Source organism: Giraffa tippelskirchi, chromosome 14, assembly GCF_054371585.1.
Source record: "Giraffa tippelskirchi isolate mGirTip1 chromosome 14, T2T-mGirTip1v1.2.pri, whole genome shotgun sequence".
NCBI classification, from domain to species: domain Eukaryota; kingdom Metazoa; phylum Chordata; class Mammalia; order Artiodactyla; family Giraffidae; genus Giraffa; species Giraffa tippelskirchi.
In genome coordinates, this window is record NC_137288.1 from 44,625,760 (window position 1) to 44,646,932 (window position 21,173).

At 43.6% G+C, this 21,173-nt stretch overlaps 1 long non-coding RNA gene across 1 annotated transcript in view; it reads right to left on the reverse strand.

The window, feature by feature from the left end:
- The window catches only part of LOC145534889 (uncharacterized), a 78,616-nt gene that overhangs the window by 24,089 nt on the left and 33,354 nt on the right, over positions 1-21,173 (reverse strand). Inside the window, exon 4 of the long non-coding RNA XR_014075045.1 lies at positions 16,253-16,397. This is a non-coding gene — a long non-coding RNA (uncharacterized LOC145534889). The remainder of the gene's footprint in view (positions 1-16,252; positions 16,398-21,173) is intronic.

A 21,173-nucleotide genomic window follows, 5' to 3' on the forward strand; every position in this document is an offset into this window, starting at 1 on the left:
TTTAGTAGGTGAGTGAATATGTCACCTGTTAAATAACAGAAATTCAACCAGAAGACACTTAAAGATCTAATGGACTTTACTAATCAATTAATAGGCAGTACCCCACCTAGGAGCTCCAAGGAGTTATACAAAATGGAAGATTTTTATAGCAGAAGGGGAAAAAGAATGGATGGTTTCAGGCTTAGGAACCTACCTACAGGAGACGGAAGGGGGCTTAGGGGGCAGATTACTGATGCTGACCAGACAATTTCAGACTGACCAGTTAAGACTGCATTCCTGGAGGAGATTATAACTGCATTCCAGTTGAGAATCAAGTCAAGGGACTTGCTGACATGGGGCTTAGCACAAGTGACTCCATTTGAGACCTATTATTTCTTTTATAACAATTCCCCTCTATCAGACTCTTAGCTTAACTGAGAGATGTGAACAAAATTTCTCCATACATCATGTGTGTTTGTTTGATCCCCATGACAGTCACAGGCCACAGCCTCAGGTTTAGAATCTTTAAGTCTGTCATTCTCTTTGTTCCTTTTCTGGTGTTCTAGTCTTAGTGAGCTCACTTGCTTGGTAGTGAGCAGCTCCAAACACGCATTTAGAGTTTTTGAGAGAATGCAAAGCACCAGGGAGATTATTATGATTATAATAAGCAGGATAATTCCCAATATGTGGATTGCACTTTGGAGCCATGGTCCCCAAGACCCAAACCAATCAAAATCAAATAAGTCAAATAAAGACTCTGTTAAAGGAGTCACCTTTTCAAGCCAAGAGGTTTGCTCAATGATCTTAATGTAACTGAGTTTCAACTTTCCCAGAAGTGTTAATCCAAGTGTAGCAGGTGGTGCTAGCCACAGCACAAACACTTCCTGGCTCAACTAGAAGATAATCAATGGCTATCCAATGATCAGGGCTTTCTAGGTGGCTTGGTGGTAAAGAGTTTGCCTACAAGGCAGGAAATGAAAGAGACACTGGCTCAACCCCTGGAAGAGGAAATGGCAATCCACTCCAGTATTCTTGTCTGGGAAATCCCATGGACAGAGGAGCCTGGCGGGCTACAGTCCACGGGGTCTCAGAGTCAGACATGACTGAGTACGTACACACACACATATCCTACGATCAACAACAACTTTGACCAGAGAGCCTAAGGATTTTTTTGTTGAGCAGTCATTGCTTTAGTAGCAGATTCTGCAATACTTTCAAGTTAAGGAGAGGTTTCTGACCATATTCTCATTTACATTTGCTCCTAACCAAGGAATTAGGGATCTCTCAAAGGGAGCTCATTTTGAATCGTGACTGCCTCCCAGTAATTCCATTTGAATCTGTCACTCAGGACTGGAAAAGTGACAGCCACAGAGACCAGTAAAAATGTAAGAGTCAGAAGATCAAACAGGCAGTTTTTTTTTTCCTGGTTACCCTTGCCTTGTGTCCCTTTCTTTGTACAGAGCCTGGAAACAGAGTTCCCCAAGTTTGGGATTGTTAACCAGAGACAGGGAGACAGACCAGAGGGTCTTTAACATCTGGACAGATCAGAGTTTTTTGAGGACCAATTTAGCAACTGGAAAGCTTAACCCCAAAGCTATTAGCAATAGTCTAGGATATACGATGATGGCATTATCTTTCTAGGCCAATGCCAGAGTAAAGAAAATGAAGGAAAGAAAAAGAATTATTTAAAGTAAGAAGTCTTGATCCAGAGCCTTAGGAAGAAGCAGTCTATGCTGACATCAGCTGTTCTTCCTCCTAGTCAATTTTCTTTCTAGCATCCTTATAGGATGTCAAGTGGAGCCTTCTTCAGCTGTGAGATGTGTATCCACAGCTCAAGTCCCTGACATTTGGCTGCCATTTGGGTAGTGAGGAGGACCTGGAATGTGTGTGTGCTCAGTCATTCAGTCGTGTCTGACTCTGCGACCCCATGGAGCCTGCCAGGCTCCGTTGTCTATGGGATTTCTCAGGCAAGAACACTGGAGTGGGTTGCCATTTCCTACTCCAGGGAGTCTTTCTGACCCAGGGATCAAACCTGTATCTCCCGCACTTACAGGCAGATTCTTTACCACTGAGCTACCTGGGAAGCCCAGACCTGGAATAGTCCCTTCCAGGAAAGATTTTAGGGTAGTCTTTATTCTTTCTGACTGCAAATCAGAAGTGGAGGGGAAAATGGAAATGTCACTTTGGAGAGTTATAGCCAAATATTTGAGGAACCTGGAAGATTTCAGAATCCAGTACAATTTACAAGTACATAATAAAACCTCAAGACAATTAGCAGGAATATAATCCAATATAGACAAAGGTGTAAGCATCATTTTTCTCTCTACAATTATTTCTATTTGTTTATTTTCAAGGATCATCACAGTAAAACAAATTTGCTTGTATTAAATGTGGCTTAGTTATTTACATAAGTGCAACAAGACTAGTGATTGACTCTCTAAGCTCTTTTTAAAATTGTTTTGCTGGGACTTTTTACCAAGAATCTCAGATTGAACACTTAAAACCCTCTTGAGCCCAGGAAGCCAATCCAAAGTTCAAGCAGTTCCTTAAAACTGTTTGGTCATATCTGAGTCTATGCATTATCTCACTCAGATATACATTTCAGTCAAAGCCTTAGTAATATAGCCAATGTTTCTAACCATATCCTCTTATAAGGAGAATAGATTTCTATTGAACTTAGATAAATAGCTAACTATACTGCCATGAAAATAATACTCAAGGGCTTCTGAATTTTGGAGGGATCAGGTAGGGAGAAAAGTCAATGTGTCATCTTCGTTTACAACAGTGTATTTTACCAAATTACTCTTAGCTTTAAGGGAAAAGAGAAAGTGATTCCTTAAACCTTAAAACATTAAGGAATTCATTCAGTTCAGTTCAGTTCAGTCACTCAGTCATGTCCGACTCTCTGCGACCCCATGAACCGCAGCATGCCAGGCCTCCTTGTCCATCACCAACTCCTGGAGTCCACCCAAACCCATGTCCATTGAGTCAGTGATGCCATCCAACCATCTCATCCTCCGTCGTCCCCCTACTCCTCCTGCCCTCAATCTTTCCCAGCATCAGGGTCTTTACCAATGAGTCAGCTCTTCACATTAGGTGGCCAAAGTATTGGAGTTTCAGCTTCAGCATCAGTCCTTCCAATGTATATTCAGGACTGATTTCCTTTAGGGTGGACTGGTTGGATCTCCTTGTAGTCCAAGGAACTCTCAAGAGTCTTCTCCAACACCACAGTTCAAAAGCATCAATTCTTCACCGCTCAGCATTCTTTATAGTCCAACTCTCACATCCATACATGACCACTGGAAAAACTATAGCACTTGACTAGATGGACCTTTGTTGGCAAAGTAATGTCTCTGCTTTTTAATATGCTGTCTAGGTTGGTCATAACTTTCCTTCCAAGGAGTAAGCGTCTGTTAATTTCATGGATGCAATCACCATCTGCAGTGATTTTGGAGCCCAAAAAAGTAAAGTCAGCCACTGTTTCCACTGTTTCCCCATCTATTTGCCATGAAGTGATGGGACCGGATGCCATGATCTTAGTTTTCCTGAATGTTGAGCTCCATGTAATTAATATTTAATTAAATCCAGTTTTCTCATTATTTCTGGACACTCTTACCCAGTTCAGTTTTATGATTTTAAAGTTATTGGAAACCATACTTGTTACGTTTATCTGGTCAGATGGCTAAAGCTTTTTATAGACACTTAAGATTTGTATCTGTCCTTGACAAGCAATCTTATGGAAACTGTGGAGCAGTGTGTATTTTTAAAAAAACCTCTTCCTCTTTTTTTTCTTTTAGTCTTAGGAATGGAGGATGATCTGGGTTAGAGTTTCCAAAGGCAACTGGGTAAAATGTTTATATCTCAAAGGATACATACAGTGAAAGAATGTATATTTCCCCAAGAAGGACTTTGAATTATTTCTGTAGTTACATTTCTCCATTCTCATCAGCCCTCATGCCTAAATGCTACCTATAAGCACGTGACACCCACAGTGTACATCTACCCTAACTTCTCTCAGAAGTGCCTGGCCCCCGTGGCCCCTGCACTTGGATGTCCCAGGAGGACTTCCAACTCAACCAGTGCAGTACTGACCTGGCCTCGTCTCTTCCTGCTGCATCCCATCCCACCTCCACACAGATCAGAGCTCTCCCTTAAAGCCTCAGCTTAATAAAGCCATCTTTTCAGTCAGTGATGCTTGTCATTTGGAAATAATCTCTCTCCTTTGAAACACCATAGCTTTACATTTGTGTCTTTTCAATCCTCGTCACTCTTTTACCTTGAACTATAATGATGAAGGACTTTTTTTCTCCCCTTTGGACTGTAAGATCTTTCATAGATTCACGAATTTTCTGACAAAGTGTATTCAGTGTTTTCCATATGGAAATGTTAGTTGCATTAATCAATGAATCAGTCAGTCTGAGGGAGGGAAAGAATGGAAAAGGAGAACAGCCTATTTCACAGTCATGGTGTAAGATTTACAAAGTACCTTAGACTTGCTTTTAAAACCTGATGTCTCTATAAGATCCCATAGAATCTTGCTGCACTCAGAGAATGATAGAATTACTGACAAATGATATTTTTAGAAACTACATAGCCCAGAGCTTTTGCAAAACTTTTAAAGTCACAAGATATTTGTGTATGAAAATTGAATTGCACAAACTTGATCAAGAGATAAGGTTTTAAAAACAAACATATGAACACAATATACACATAACAAATAGTAAGAAATTGATACCATCTTAAAGTCAATAACTAGTATTACGGGATTTGAATTTTTATATTCATTTATTCATTCATTTAATACATACTACTGTGGTATTTAATATATACCAGGCATTCTTCTAAGTGTATTAGAAATATTATTTTCCTCACAACAATCTAAAAGGTATGTATTATTGACACCCATTTTATAGATGAGAAAACTGAGGACTTCTCCCAAGTCCCAGGACTGGTGAGTTGTAGGATTAAGATTCAAACTCAGTCTATCTGGTTCCCAAGTCCATGCTCAAAACCAACAAAAGCTGCCTCATTTACCATTATTACTGTTATCATTATTATTAGAAAAAATAATAAAATGATAACTATAATTTTTTTAAAAAGCCTTAAGGATAGATTTGTGAATGCTCTTTCCTTTTTTCCTCAGGCTAATAAAAAAGTTGAATTAAAAACTCTTGATGACTATAACTGAAAACATTTATACTGTTTCCTACTGTGATCTTCGATCACTCTTGATTAAAGTTTTATGAGCAAGAAGAGTAGAAAGGAATTAGATTAAGAAATTATTTCTTTACCATCCTTATGATTTAGAAGAACATTCACAAGCTCATAAACATATTTAAAGTTTTAACTCCACTCATAAAGTAATCATGAATCCTTGTCAAGTTTCTCTGGAAATCAAGAGCTCCATAAAACACTCTGAACACTGCTACTGTTCATTCCCACTATCTCAGGGCAGAGAGCTCTAAACCATCATGGAAAGATTCATGAGCAACTGAGGGAATGGACCGTGTCTCATTTCTCTCTGCAGCTCAGTATATACAGAGCTGTGCCCTGCTTAGTATGAGTTCATTGAAGGTTTCTTGAGTTAAGTTCAGCAAATTATTTTATTTATGATTTTTCTAAGGTGCTACAAAAATCCCGATTTAGTACTATTCAATGTCTGTTTGAAAAAGGATCTCCAAGAACAGGAAGGAAAGCAGAACCCAAAGGCGATGAGCCCTTACAGAAAGGGAAACCTCACTGCCAAAGCCAGGGGCTTCTCCTTCCCTGAAGGGTATCATTTATTCATTTATATCATCCAGTAACTTGCCAAGCAGTGCACCTTGGCTGACCAACTGCCATGGGTTTCTCACTGCTGACCAGCGAAAGGGAAATTGTCACCCAACTCTTAAGAGCAGAACAAAAATGGAGCCCAGAATTTCTCTGGGAGGAAAGAGACCATGTCTAATGAGCAATTACAGGAACTGTCCCAGAGGTACATATCTTAGGTACCCCATTGGAGGTGAGGGGCAGGGAGAGAGGAGTGACCTGGGTATGTGTTTTAGCAGGCATCAATTCACAAAATCACCACCTGGGGTGTGTGTGTGTGTGTGTGTGTGTGTGTGTGTGTGTGTGTGTGTGTGAGAGAGAGAGAGAGAGAGAGAGAGAGAGATTGGGTGAGGGAGAAAGGGCAGAGGAGGAGAGGAAAAAGAGAGTGCACATGCTCACAGCTCATCTAGATGGCAGATTTCTGCAGATTTCTTGAGACACCCATGTTTCCAAAAACTGTCCTCTCCTATACATTGTTGAGGATGAAGCTCTACAATGAGACACAGACACTTTAACAATGAAAGGGACTTCAGCATTTATCCAATAACTCGGTTTTTGCAGATTATGCCAAAAAAGCAAATTATGACCCAGCCAAAATCAAAATTAGATGAGCACTAGTAGGACTAGAGCACTCGGCCCAAGGAAGACAGGAAAGGTAGCATCCAGGTGGTTTGATTCAAGCCCCAGCCCTCTTTCTGGTACATTTCAATTCATCTTTTGTTTAAAAGCAAATACCCTTGACAGAAGGAAGACCTTAAGCCTTATCCATCATTCACGTGCAATATTTCTAAGCCTCAGGCATTCCCGTACTTCCTTGTCAGTTTTTGCTCCATCTGTGTACAATTTGTACTAAATTCATGTCTAACACTTTATCTGCAGCAGAGATTGCCAATGTGTTCTGCTTTCCATTCTGCCCTTTTCCTTAAGGTGATAGAGTGCCCTGAACCACTGAGTGGCGGCTCGGAACCAGACAGGCAGCCTTCCTTGCAGAAGAGTTCCGCCATGTGACATCAGAATGTAAGCAGAAGTAATAGATGCAACTTCCACCTACTGAAAGGAAACCCCTTGCCGTGAAGGTCCCTTTTCCCCCTTCCTAACAAGTGAGAAACAGCAAGGTCATGTAGCAGCTTCAATCCTTCAGATGAGCATGATGCCAGAGAGGATGACAACACAACACAATGGGAATAATCCAGGCTTCTAAATGAGTTCATGGACCCAAGTCTGAGACAGCTATATTGGAGATCAACAAACTTCTCTCAGATTTAAGACATTTATTTCAGGGATCCTTTTGAGTGATATTGTGACTTTTAATAAGAAATGTGTATGTGGTCTTCACAGAGAAGGCAATGGCACCCCACTCCAGTACTCTTGCCTGGACAATCCCATGGACAGAGGAGCCTGGTAGGCTACAGTCCATGGGGTCGCTAAGAGTCGGACACGACTGAGTGACTTCACTTTCCCTTTTCCCTTTCATGCACTGGAGAAGGAAATGGCAACCCAGTCCAGTATTCTTGCCTGGAGAGTCCCAGGGATGGCAGAGCCTGGTGGGCTGCCGTCTATGGGGTTGCACAGAGTCGGACATGACTGAAGCGACTTAGCAGCAGCAGCAGCAGCAGTATGTGGTCTTCATCTCTGTTTGTGGCACAGAGATCCTAAAACCTTGCAAGTTCCTGAGATATGAGTCTGTGAGTGTCTTCTTTTATGTCAGTGAGGTGACTTTTGGAAAGCCCTTGGGCCACCTAAAGGGATGAGGAACCAAGAAGGAGGGGCTGGTTGCCATGAGGACCAACCACGTGATTAGAGGTTGGAACCTCCCACTTTCTGACAGCTGGGGAGGGAAAAGTGTATGGCTGGAGATTGAGTTCAATCACCAATAGTCAATGGCTTAGTCGACTGTGCCTTTGCAATGAAGCCTCCTTAAAATCCGAAAGGAGGGGGTTCAGAGAGCTTCCAGGTTGGTGAACACATGCATATTTAGGGGGAGTGGCACACCCAGAGAGCATGGGATCTCCAAGGCCCTTTCCCCATGTGTTGCTCTATGCACCTCTTCCCTCTGGCAGACCCTGAGTTAGATCCTTTTATAATAAACTGGTGGGGCTTCCCCGGTGGCTCACCTGGTAAAGAACCTGCTTGCTAATGCAGGACATGAAAGAGACCGAGCGTTCGGTCCCTGGGTTGGGAAGATCCCCTGGAGAAGGAAATGGCAACCCACTCCAGTATTCTTGCCTGGAAAATTCCATGGCCAGAGGAGCCTGGTGGGCCAGTCCATAGGGTCATGAAGAATTGGACACGACTGAGTGTGCACAGTGCACACGCACATGCACATACACAATAAACTGGTAATCTAATAAGTAAACATTTTTCTGTGTTCTGTGAGCCATCCTAACAAATTAATCAAACCAAAGAGGGATCACAGGAACCTCTGATCTATAGTGAGCTGGCGAGAAGCACCAGTGACAACCTGGACTTGCTGTTGGCATCTGAAGTTGGTTGGGAGGGGCAGTCTTGTAGGACTGAGACCCTAACCTATAAGATCTGACACCATCTCCAGGTAGAGAGTGTGAGAACTGAGTTAATTGCTTAATAGTGTTGAAAAAAAAAAAACAGTGTACTTTGTTAAAGCAAGTTAACATTGACCCTACCTAAAACAACTTCCTATGAGATAACAGTCATGAAAAATCAGGATTTTATTTCATTTTTTTGGTAAAAAGAAACAACATTAAATTAGATAACTATTCAAATCAGCAATGGTTCAAATATCAGGTAAAAAATCGTGCCAATACAACAGAAACATGAACACCTAACTTGAGGAAAGACTGATAGAAGGGAAGCAAAAGCAAGTGATAAGGATAAGTGGAGGGATTTCCCTGGTGATCCAGTGGTTAAGACTCTGCCTTCCAATGCAGGGAGTGAGAGTTCAATCCCTGGTTGGGGAGTTAAGATCCCACAAGCCTCAGGGCCATAAACCAAAACATAAAATAGAAACAATATTGTAACAAATTCAATAAAGACTTTAAAAACAGTCCACATCAAAAAAGAATCTTAAAAAAAAAGAATAAGTGGTAAGGGCATGTGGGCATTGAGAGAAAGGAAAGAGATAAGAGAGAATGAAGGCTGAGCGCTGGAAGTAACCTTTGCCTTGTTCACCATCCAGCCTTGGGCAAGCCTGCATTCTGCCCCACCATCCAGGGAGAAGGAAAGTTAGAGACTATGGGGGCCACCTCAGCTTCGTCTCTATCTCTGAGAAGGATCCTGCATGGGCAGAGACACACACCTTCCTCCTCAACACTTCCCAGAAACCACCCAGGTGGGGCTTCCCAGTAATGGGCACCATTGTACAAGAGTCTGGATGGTAGTTGTCTAAGAGCCTGGCCAGCCTCAGCACCTCCTCCTGCCATGATTCCCTTCCCAGTGCAAAACAAAGGGGAAAGGCAGAGCACTCAAGGACCAGCGAGAGAAAGGCAGCATTGACGGTGTTTGCCAACAAAGACAACTCTTGCGCATTTCGCATTTCTCATGTTGGACAACCCCCCGCAGCTCCTCCCCTCTGGGTCGCCTCCCACCTGCAGGGACCAGCTGGAGAGGGGCAGATTGAAAACTCGTGTGCCTAAAACCCACCTTCCCTTGACCAGCAGCGTGTCCACCGTGGCCACCACACATTGCCTCCCCCTAACTTCAGTCTTGAAACATATAAATGCTGTTTTGCCTGAGGCCAACTTGGAAGCAGAAGAAAATGAGTGTTTAAACTAATTTTCAGAAAACAGTATTCATCATTTTAGCTTCTCATCTGGAATCATTAAAAAAAAAAAACAAAAAAAACACAACAGCAGGTTTTGCCTTCATCTCTATCACTGCACTTGACCCCTGCACTGAGACAGAACAGAATTGAGTCAAATAGCTCTGTTTGTTTTTCCTTAGAAGGTGGTGGGACAAGGATTTCTCCTCCCACTGAGGAGCCCTTGCTTGCAGCATCCTTCAAGTCACTGTCAGCACAGAGACCCTAGATTCTCCTCCTTGGACCATACTAACCCATCAGAGTAAACACATCCGAGTGAAATTGTTGAGTAACGACTTTCAAATGTATGGGAAGGAAAATCTCATATCTTAGTGTCTGAGCTGGTCAGTCAGTATAGTTGCTCAGTTGTGCCCGGCTCTTTATGACCTCATGGACTGTAGCCCACCAGGTTCCTCCTCTGTCCATGGTATTCTCCAGGCAAGAATACTGGAGTGGGTTGCCATTTCCTTTTCCAGGGGATCTTCCCGACCCAAGGATTGAACCTGGGTCTCCCACATTGTGGGCAGATTCTTTACGGTCTAAGCCACCAGGGAAGCCTCTGTGTCGGAGCTAAGCAAACCAGAAAACAAATGTTTGAAAGCAAAGTGTGAAAACAAATCACTATGAATGGTAGAAATAGCCCAGACTTTAAAGTTAGGCAGACCTAGTTCTGCACAGGATATTTGGAGGCGAGTAAACGCACATCTCTGAGCTCAAATTTCATGCTCTGGAAAATGGAGACAGTAATAGCTTTCACATAAAGTTGTTGAGAAAAGCAAATGGGATGACATATTTTAACCTGAATAACACAATACCTGGCAAGCATTTTACTCCATAAAATCAAGTTACCTTTTCTTTCTTTTTCTTCCCCTTAAAACAAACTTATGTTTTAAATCCCTTAAACAGAACTATGGGGAGGTGCAATTTCGGCATCATTGATAATAGCCAACTAGTGGAAACAAACCAAATATCCATCAACTGATGAATGGGGTAAGTAAATTATGATACAATACAATGGAATAAAAAGGAATGAATTAATGATACAACATGGATGGACCCTGAACACATGCTACATGAAAGAAGTCAATCACAAAAGTACACATATTGTATGATTCCATTTATGAAATGTCCAGAATAGGCAAATCTATAGAAATATATTACTAGTTACTGGGAGCTCAGGGTGGAAGACTGAGGTGGGGGGAAAGAAGTGTGACTTCTAATGGTGTGGGCTTTCTTTTGGGGGTGATGAAAATACACTAAAATTAGACTGTGGTGGTGATTGCACAATCCCATGAATACACTATAAACACTGTACACTTTGGATAAATTTTATAGTATGTGACATATCTCAAAAAAAAAAGTGTTTCTTTTAAAAAAGGGAAAAGGTGTCAGGGTTGAAAGTGGTCTTAGAAGTCATCTGGTCCAGTCCATCCTTTTGCACGTCAGAAACTGAAGTGCAGAGAGTTTATCAGGTGGCCTTCCTAAGGGAACACAGATGTTCAGGGGCAGATGAGAAACCAGAAGTCAAGTGTCCTGAGTTCTGGGATGGGGCTTGTCTCGGATAAAGGAGACAGCCCCAACATCCTTGCTGCCCACAGGGCCCTTGCACTGCTCTCTCCCTTGAAAGGAGGGCTCATCCTGCAGGAATGATGGGGCAGTGAGTGTGCCTGAGCCAAACACCACCCAAGAGGGCTGCTTGTCACCCACTCAGCAGGTGTTTACTGGAACCTTCCATGAGCCAGGCAGTGTGAAGGACTGGGAAGGCAACAGTGAGCAACACAAAATGTTCCCTCTCTTCCCAGAGCTTGGATCTTGATGATGATAGCAGCTCATCTTTAAAGAACACTGAGTGTTCTGCACTTTACATGGTGCATCTCATGTCATCCTCAAAAACAGGTATTTCCTTATGGGTGCTTTTTTCATGGGTACTCTCCAGGTAATCTTATTATGCCCATTTTACTGGTGGAACCACTGAGGTTCGCAGAGATTAAATAGCTAGCCTGAAGTCAGAGCTGATGAACAGTGTAGTTAGGCATCAATCATGATACTCTGACCCCAGAACTGTGCTTCTCACCCTTATACTGGTCTATTCGTGATCCAGAAAATAAGGGAACAACAGTCAATTAGTGATCAGCACACATGTCGGTCTCAGAGACATGTGGGAAGGGATGTTTAGGTATCATGGATCTGAAGTGATCCATGTCTATAAGGAGGTACTATTTACTCTGAAACCTAAAGAATGAGGAGCTGCCAGGGGAGCAGGAAGAAAAGGCTAGTGGTGCTTGATGCGTTGCAGGTTGTGAGGCTGGAGCAAAGGGGGAGGTGGGAGAGACGGGGTAGGGAGTCGAGCAAGTAGGGCCTGGTGGGCCATGGAAATGAGCCTGGATTTCATTCCAAGTGCAATGGGAAACCACTGGATGGGTTTAAGCAAGGTGATATACAAGTGATAAGATCTGACTTATAGAATCCCTCTGGCTGCTGAGTAGAGGGTTGATAATGGAAGATGGAAAGTGGAAGCAGAGGAACCAGGTAGGAACGCGTTGCTGCAGCCCAGGTGAGGCAGGCTGGTGACTTGGACCAGGAGGGAGAAATGGAAGTGGAGAACAGGAACCGCTTCTAAATGTATCCTGGAAGTAGAATGGTCCTGGGTAAGGGACAGGGCGTAGGCAGGAGAGAAAAGGCAGAATGAATGACTCTTAAGACCCTGGCCGGGTGCTCTGTATCAGGCCATGATGTCCTCATGCATGGAGCATATCTTTCATTTTCTGTCTCCTGATGCTTTGACCTCTGGGGCCTTGCTGGACCAGAGGGACTGCCTGGAGGGAATGCCCCTGCCAGGATTCGCCAGTCCATAGAGAAAATGAACAACTTATCCATGACGATGCTCTTCAAATACAAACCAATGAATCCGCACCCCAAATATCTCCTTCATCAGCTCTCACACTCCTGGCCATTGGCCACCTGCCTTAATCACTCCAGAATCAGATACCAAGCAGCTAGGGACAGCCCAGATCTCACTGAAACGATTCTCACTTGGCCTCATCGGTTCCTTCCTATGGACTCACAGCAACACCTGCCCTCAGTCCCTCTCTCTCCCCACCCCAGCCCTGTTGACCAACCTTGGTGCTTCCCTGCGTGGCCCACTGTGGCATGGTGTGGCCCCTCTCCTCGGGAACTGTGAGTAACAAACCATCTCTCCAATGACAGCTGCCCTATCTTTTGGCCTAACTGTATCTCAAATATTAACGAAACTCTGGGGGGAAGAGGTGGGTGGGATGAATTGGGAGATTAGGTTTGACATACATATGCTACCATGTGTGAACATGATAGCTGGTAGGAAGCTGCTGTATAATACAGGGAGCTCAACTCAGTGCTCTGATGACCTAGAGGGGTGAGATGGGGGTGGGTGGGGTGGGAGGGAGGCTCAAGAGGGAGGAGATATATGTATACATATTGTTGATTCAGGTCACTGTACAGCAGAAACTAACACAACATTGTACAGCAATTATACTCCAATGAAAATTAATTAATTTAATTTAAAAAACCCCACTCGGTCAAAATCTCCCTTCTTTTTTTTCCTTAATATATATATTTTATTCAAGTATAATTGACTGACAATGTTTCAGGTGCACAGCAAGTTAATTCAGTTATATATACATATATAATTCAGTTATATATATATGTATATGTATATATACACACACATATATTATTTTTCAAATTATTTTCCATTATAGATAATTATAAGATATTGACTATAGTTCCCTGTGCTATACAGTAAACCTTTGTTGCTTGTTGCATATCTATTGTTTTAATTAGAAACCTAGCATTCTATCCATACTAAGTCAAACAAGTGACTCAGAATGTCATAAATTTTTTTACTTAGGCAAAAACTCATAAGTTTTTAAAAATATATATATTAAGCATATTATGTATATATATATATATGTATGCATGCTTAGCCGCTTCAGTCATGTCCAACTCTTTGCGACCCCATGGCCTATAGCCTGCCAAGCTCCCCTATCTGGGATTTCCCAGGCAAGAATACTGGAGTGGGTTGCCATTTCCGTCTCCAATAAATATGTATACAAAAGCTTTTCTACAATGCTTGATAGACTTGAGAAAGAACGTCAGAAAAAAAGAGAGAGAGATGGAGAAGTTAGAAAACATAAACTAAATGAAATGGGAGCACTGAATATGAAATAGAAAAGGTGAGGAGTGAGGCTGGCTGAGCATGAGAGCAGAGTGCTTCCTGCACCCACAGCATCTCCCCTGGCTTGACATCAAGTGGGCACATCTCTTCTGTGCTCCTGAAAGAATCGCAGGAGTCTGGACAGGGCGAGCCCCTCCCTTCGCCATCCCTGCCCCCAGCCCCATCATTTTCCCTGGAATCCCCCGGACTGAGACACAGAGCTGGGCCCTGGCTCCACTGACTCTGCCACACAAGGCGCAAGGAAGCCCTTCCGCTCTGGGCAGGGGATGAGGTTCCAAATTATGTGCTCACAGCCCTGCTCACTCCCCATAAGCTGCACTTGGAAACCCAGTGCTACTGATATTGCAGATATTATTTTAACAATAGCTTCCATGATAATTAAGCCAGTGAACATCTCTGTCTGGGGAACCATAGGCAGGGGCTGTAAGAGGGTGGGACAGGGGTGACTGAGCATACCCACACAATTAAAAGAGGTGAGAATTAGCAGAGGCACTTAGAGGGATTTCCAAGAGTTGTTAAAGGTGATCAAAGCCTTTTCTTCCTCAATAAGACCTTAATTGTGCTGAGGGTTACCACAATTAAGCAGTGGGTAGCAAATAAAATGCCCTGGCTCTTTGTGAAGTGAAGCAAGGAAACTGTGAAACTGGGTTTCAACAAGCGAGATTTTCAAACTACTGCCAGAAAAGTTCCCGGAGTACTAGATTCTGAGGCAGTGGGTGTACAGAGGCAAACACAGCCCACTGCCTCCACTCTGAAGCCTGGAAGATGGGAAAGGTCTGGGAAGAGCACCTGACCTAAGGTCTTCCATGTATTGATGGGCACAATGGGGCCCAAGAGGTGACGTCACATGGCTGAGATCACACAGCTTGGGAGTGGCCTGTTTGCAGGTGGGTGAGATTTTCTGAGTGAGGCGCACTTGACCTTGGAGCTCCTTTCTCTCCCCAGCTCAACCCGTGTGCTCCCATTCCCAGGAGATGGGCAAGGCAAGGTGTAAACAGGCAGCCTTCTCTTCTCAAGGGAGAGGACGGGTCCCTCTGACCTCCACAGCACTCTGAGCTCAGTCATACTCTCCTCACTAGTCCCTGTGGTGCTTGGTTGAGGCTGCTCAGAGAGCTGACTGGTTTAGTTATCTGTGAATGTCCGGTGCTCAGCATCATGCCTGGTACATGTTTCATAGATGTGGGATGAACACATGACTGGAGGGAGGGGAGGGCCGAAGAATGAGGAAGGAAGGAAGGAAGGAAAGAAGGAGGAAGGAAGAATGAGGAATGGAGAGCGGAAGGGAGGGAGGGAGGTGTGTGTGTATATATATATATATAGCATGGCAACCCACTCCAGTATTCTTGCCTGGAGAATCCCAAAGGACAGAGGCACCTGGCAGGCTACAGTCCATGGGGTTGCAAAGAGTCGGACATGACTGAGCAACTAAGCACACACACGCCACGCACATATACACACACACATATACATAACATACCAAAAGATGCCTGCAGCAAACCTCTGTGGCATAAATGCCAGGACCCTTCAAACAGGCTCTCTAGAAATAAGTGAAGTCCCATTCATTAATCCAAAGGAAATAATGGCATGTGGAATCCAAAGTGGAACCTTGTTGGATGCATCTCTGATCTCTCATCATAGCTTAAGGATGGGCTCTCTGTGTGCACGCATGCTCAGTCGCTTCAATCAAGTCCGACTCTCTGCGACCCCATGGACTAGAGCCCGCCAGGTTCCTCCGTCCATGGGATTTTCCCAGCAAGAATACTGGAGTGGGTAGCCATGCCTTCCTCCGGGGGAACTTCCCAACTCAGGGATTGAACCTGCGTCTCCTGCATCTCCTGCACTCCCGGTAGATTCTTTACCTCTGAGCCACCTACTGGAAGACAGGCTCTCTGTTATATAGTGCAAACTCTATGTCCTCCCAGGTAATGTCACTACAGCTGAAACATCAGGGGAAACACTGTCAGGTTTGACTACTGACTCAGCATTGGCACAACACAAAATTGCTTCTCAGATCCTAGATCTGGGTGTCTTTTTGAAAACTCATTTTACAATAATCTATCACTAAAAAAAGGTTATCATGTCGATTCTACCAAAAAAGCTAAACACTAAACTATATCACATATGTTTTGGAGAAACTACATAACTTACAACGTCAGAGTAAAGCATCATTTAGGCTCTGAGTGGATACCTCTGCTGTTTGATGTCTAGTGGTGTTCCATAAAAAAAAAAAAAAAAAAAAAAAGATGTACAAAAACTACAAAGAAGTGAAAGCTTCAAAGTACCTTTTGCACTGTAGACCATATTTGCTTTCATTTCAAATCACCTTGTCTATTTACTTGAAAGGAAAATCGTAACAATAACTCATTGCAAAATTGGGAATATTAAGCAGTTCATTCTCCCCATTTTTGTCTTATTTCCAGTACACTTAAGCAGGGCCACTAGGCCTCCAGAGAGTATACCCAAAACTGGAAAATGACCTTCTTGTCCTCTCTCTGCACTCTTCCTTCACAAGCGAGGGTTTCTGTGATCACCACCTCTGCTGTTACCTTGGAGACCAGAGAATAAATAGATTCCAAATGCAGGAGGTATCTTATCCAAATGAAGATGCAACTTATGTTCTTCCTGAAAAACAAGGACAATTCTCAAAGCATCTCCTGTGGGGCAGAGGACAACGGACACTTTGTACAGATGCTGCAGAGACAAACCTGAGCTGCTTGGTGCTGCCCATGTGGAGACAGGTGAGTGCACACAGGCATCGGCCACGCAAGGACCACCTGCAGACCCATGGTGCAGGCATCTGTCTCTGTCCTGTCTCAGAGAGAGATGACTGCACCATGGCCATGGAGTTTATTGTACTTATAGCCAATCAAAAGCAGAAAGGAGTTACAAACATACTGAGAGATTAAAATCTGCCCCTCTCTCATGCCCAGATATATAGCAGAAGCTTCCACAGAAGGCAGCATGGGGTTAAAAAGTCTGGATCTCAGAGTTTGCCATGTTGGGTTTGATTCCCAGCTCTTCCACTTACTGTGTGATGTGGGCAAGGTGCCTATCTTACCAAGCCCCCACTGTGTCACCTGTAAAGTAAGCATGCCTGTCCCACTTAGCTCACCAGGCTCTAAGGTGTTTGAATGGGAGAAGGACACAAAACACTTTCAACAGGCAGCACTCCATAAATGATGTCACTGCTGTCTAGCCAGGCTTCCCAGGTGGCACTAGTGGTAAAGAACCCACCTGCCAATGCAGGAGACATAAGAGACGAGGGTTCGTTCCCTGGGTCGGGAAGATCCTCTGGAGGAGGGCATGGCAACCTACTCCAACATTCTTGCCTGGAGAATCCCACGGACGGAGGAGCCTGGCGGGCTACAGTCCATAGGGTCTAAAGAGTCGGACACGACTGAAGCAACTTAGCACACATGCACACTGTCTAGCCACCTAATTCAGGTCCCTTTGAATGAGGTCCCACTGCTATCAAATGGCTTTGCATCCCAGGAGTGGAAAGAACAATGGCACATGCAAGACTGAGAAAATCTTTCCCTGAGGGAGTTGGTCAAAAAAAGTTTGGTGTTCAGAAGGATACTGTTTCCCATCTTCTTACTTGGTGAGGAGTCTTAGGCATATAATAAACCCTCTTACTTTCTTTGAAAACCTTCTGGTGAGCCCAACAGAGAACCCAAGAGTCTGGTCCAGACTAATGTCAGCCCTGGAGAACAAAGCCAAAGGCACCAACCTGCATACACAAAGCTATCTTTACACACCAGACCTCAACAAGCTGCAGACTGCAAGTGAATTGCTGGGGTCACTGTTTTGTGTCTCTGGTCTGAATTGAACCTGAATATTGAATCTCTCTGATAGGTCTTCAAGAGGTCCTACAACCATGGGGAAAGCCCCAGAACAGTGGGTCTGGAGGAAACCTCAGACATCAACTTCATTCTTCAGCAGGCTACACTTCAATTGGCTTCCCATGGCCCTTGGGATGAGGTCAAAATGCTGACCACAACATACGTAACCTCCAGCTGGCCTACATGTTCCTTCAAGTTCCGTAATCCACCCCAACCCGTTTGTTGCTGTAGAACTTGCACAAATGCAGTCTGTCTGTCTGAAATGCTTCTCTACCTCATTCAAACTCCATTCCTACTTATCCTTCAGTCTCAACTTAAACAACTTTCCTCAAGGAACCTTCCTCACCTGCGAACTCGGTCCTATCTTTCCATACCACCACACACTTCCCTCTTCCTAAAATACACCACCTAAGGATTAGTTTAACATTAGTCTAACTTGCTATCCTACAAAATGTAAAAGGAACTATATCCAATTTACTCTCATAATCTTCCCATTGCCCAGCACAAATCTTGTCACTAACTGAACACTGAATGAATGATTGGTAAATCAGGTTGAACCATCTGGTCTATCTCCCCTTGCATTATAGAAGAACCTGAGGGGGACCCAGAGAGGTGTAGAAACTCACCCGAAGAAACCAAGCATCTTTGGTTGCAGCCAATAGTTAGAATAGGGCTTCCCTCATAGCTCAGTTGATAAAAAAATTTGCCTGCAATGCAGGAGATTTGTGTTCGATTCCTGGGTCAGGCAGATCCCCTGGAGTAGGAAATAGCAACCCACTCCAGTATTCTTGCCTGGAGAATTCCATGGACAGAGGAGCCTAGTGGGCTATAGTCCATGGGATTGCAAGAGTCGGACATGACTTAGTGACTAATCAACAACACAAAAGTCAGAATCTAGCTTTCCTAGTGATCAATGCTGGGGTTCTTCCCAAGCAACACTCCCCCTTACTGACAGTATTTAACTCCCATGTATCACAATGTCTACACTTAAGATTGATTCCAGAGGTGGATCATGATTTAGTATAGACTGTGTGACATCCACCTTCTCTGTTCTGTATGAGGATGAACTAGGAAGACTGCTATTTCTCAGTCTCTTATGGGCATGCTGGGATTCTGATTCGGACATCACACAGCTAAGCACATAGTTAGCATGTAGGAGCACATGCTGCCCCCATTGCTTTGTTCCGTGCCTTAGAAAAGTAAATGCCACATCACAATATCGCTTTGGTGTAACCATTGAAATGGCCTTCTTTCCCCAGTGAGGAAATATCCCAATGAGTGCAAGCTTCCCTCCAGTGGTGTCATTTTCAATGAAGCTTGCCTATGTCATTTGCAGTTAGGGGTTCATTGGTCAGAAGTGTTTTCTAGGGATGTGCACAATGGAAACCATTAGAGAGATACACAGAGCCGCCAGCTAGCCCAAAAGTTTAATCCACTATATTAACTGTAATGATGGTTGGCAGCTGCTGAAAGAGAGGAAAAGATGAGAAAGCAAAAGAGTGCCAGCCTTGTACCAACACACTCACATGAGGTTTTAACCCAGTGCTGGGTTTAATTAATTGTAGCATTAATAACCTTTTCCAGATTACTAAAAACATCTTTAAAATCCTTTAGATAATGAGCTCCAATACTCTGGCCACCTGATGCGAAGGACTGACTCACTGGAAAAGACCCTGATGCTGGGAAAGATTGAAGGTGGGAGGAGAAGAGGACAACAGAGGATGAGATGGCTGGATGGCATCACTGACTCAACGGACATGAATTTGAGCAAGCTCCGGGAGTTGGTGATGGACAGGGAAGCCCGGCATGCTGCGGTCCATGGGGTCGCAAAGAGCTGGACACGACTGAGAGACTGAACTGAACTGAAGAGACTATACAATAAACCTGTATGTCTCCACTGTGAACTACCAGAGTGGAATTCTATCATCACTTTTATTTTGGTTTGCAGTGGGCTGGCAGAACTCAAAACTCTTGGGGTAGCTTTCAGGATTATTTCTCAGCTGGACAGCTTCATACATGAATCCCAGAGAATGGTGACATTCTTCTTTGGAAAGCATTGGGTAGTACAGGAATTCTCATCTCTACAATCAAAAGGCATCAAAAATAAATTTGGATTTAAAAAAAAAAAAGGTCATTGTAGAGGGTCTCAGATTCACACTGGTTCATCAGATGAATTATAGTTATGTCATTCGTGCCGGTAACTCTGTGTTAGAAAGCAGTCAATGCAATATCTGCAGTACAAATTACAGACTTTGATCCCAACGTGCCAGTTAGAACAGAGAACTAGGTTTGCTCTTTTTATTTTATATCTCCAAATGTTTCAGAGTGAAGAGATGAGAAAGTGCATTGAATCCTTCGGTTCCCTCTTTATCCGTCTCTAAATGGGATCTTAGGACTTGGTGTGCTTACCTCGCCTTTTATCCAGCCTGCAGCGAGGCTCATCTGCAAGCAAAAATTACCTTGCCCAAGTATTCTTAGGAGAAATAATTAGCCACAAGCCCCTCCTCCGCACACTCTCCCACATTCCTCCAGAGGCCCAGATGCCTGACATAAATCATTTAGTCCTGAGCCCTCGCATACACCTTTCCCACTGGATTCCATAATTGGCAAAGTAGTTGCCAACTGGGTTTAAAGTGATTTGAAATTGTTTTCCATCCAGTCTTGCTGATAGCAAAAGGTTTCCCCTTTACCTCAAGCATGAGTTACAGTAACATGATTGAATGTAACCAGTTATTCAGTTCAAGCTGTGATTCTGATACACTATAGACAATATGAATTCCCCAGAGCTCAGTGAGGCCATCTCAATGGTCCGTTTAAGTCCAATTCAATTAGACTCACTATGGTTCTTAGACTTCCTTAGGTATGTTTGCAGCAGCCCTCGGGGTTGAATGTGAGACTGGTATTCATCTAGGACTTTTAAATTAGGTCTCAGGTGTCATCATTCTAAATGAATTATTACAGTGGTGTGTTCACACTGCTGTAGTTGAAGTTGTGTTAGCATCTCCCCTCGACCATTTCAATCCACTGTGGAACAGAACTTGTCATGTAAGGGCTCTGCCAGAGAGTGACTTTTTCCTTGAAACCCAGTTTTTAAAATAATTGGCCTACCAAGTAAACACTGTGATATGCAATTTTTTGCTGGGGGGAGGGGTGGGAAGACCACCTGAATTTATTGGGGTTTTTTGTTTGTATGCTTGTTTTGTTTGTAAGAGAGCAAACACAAGAACAGCTCTCAATATTGCATTTTCTCACATTTAATAGACTGAGTCATGAATGCATCCCTATTTGCGGCGGGGGGGGGGGGGGGGGGGCGGTGCTGAGCACCAGACCTAAAAGGGAAGTTAATATATCGGGCTTTCTTTTTTCAAAATTTCCTGTTGTCTGCCTCTATAATCTCTCCTTCTGGAGCCTCAACTAACATTTTCTTCTTTCTTTTAATTTCCCGGGCTTTATATGAGCCCCAGCCATGACATCAGCAAGCATGTGGGAACATCTGTCAGTGTGTAGCTATTTCAGACACATTAAAAAGTACATGCTCATTTCCCCATGCTAGAGT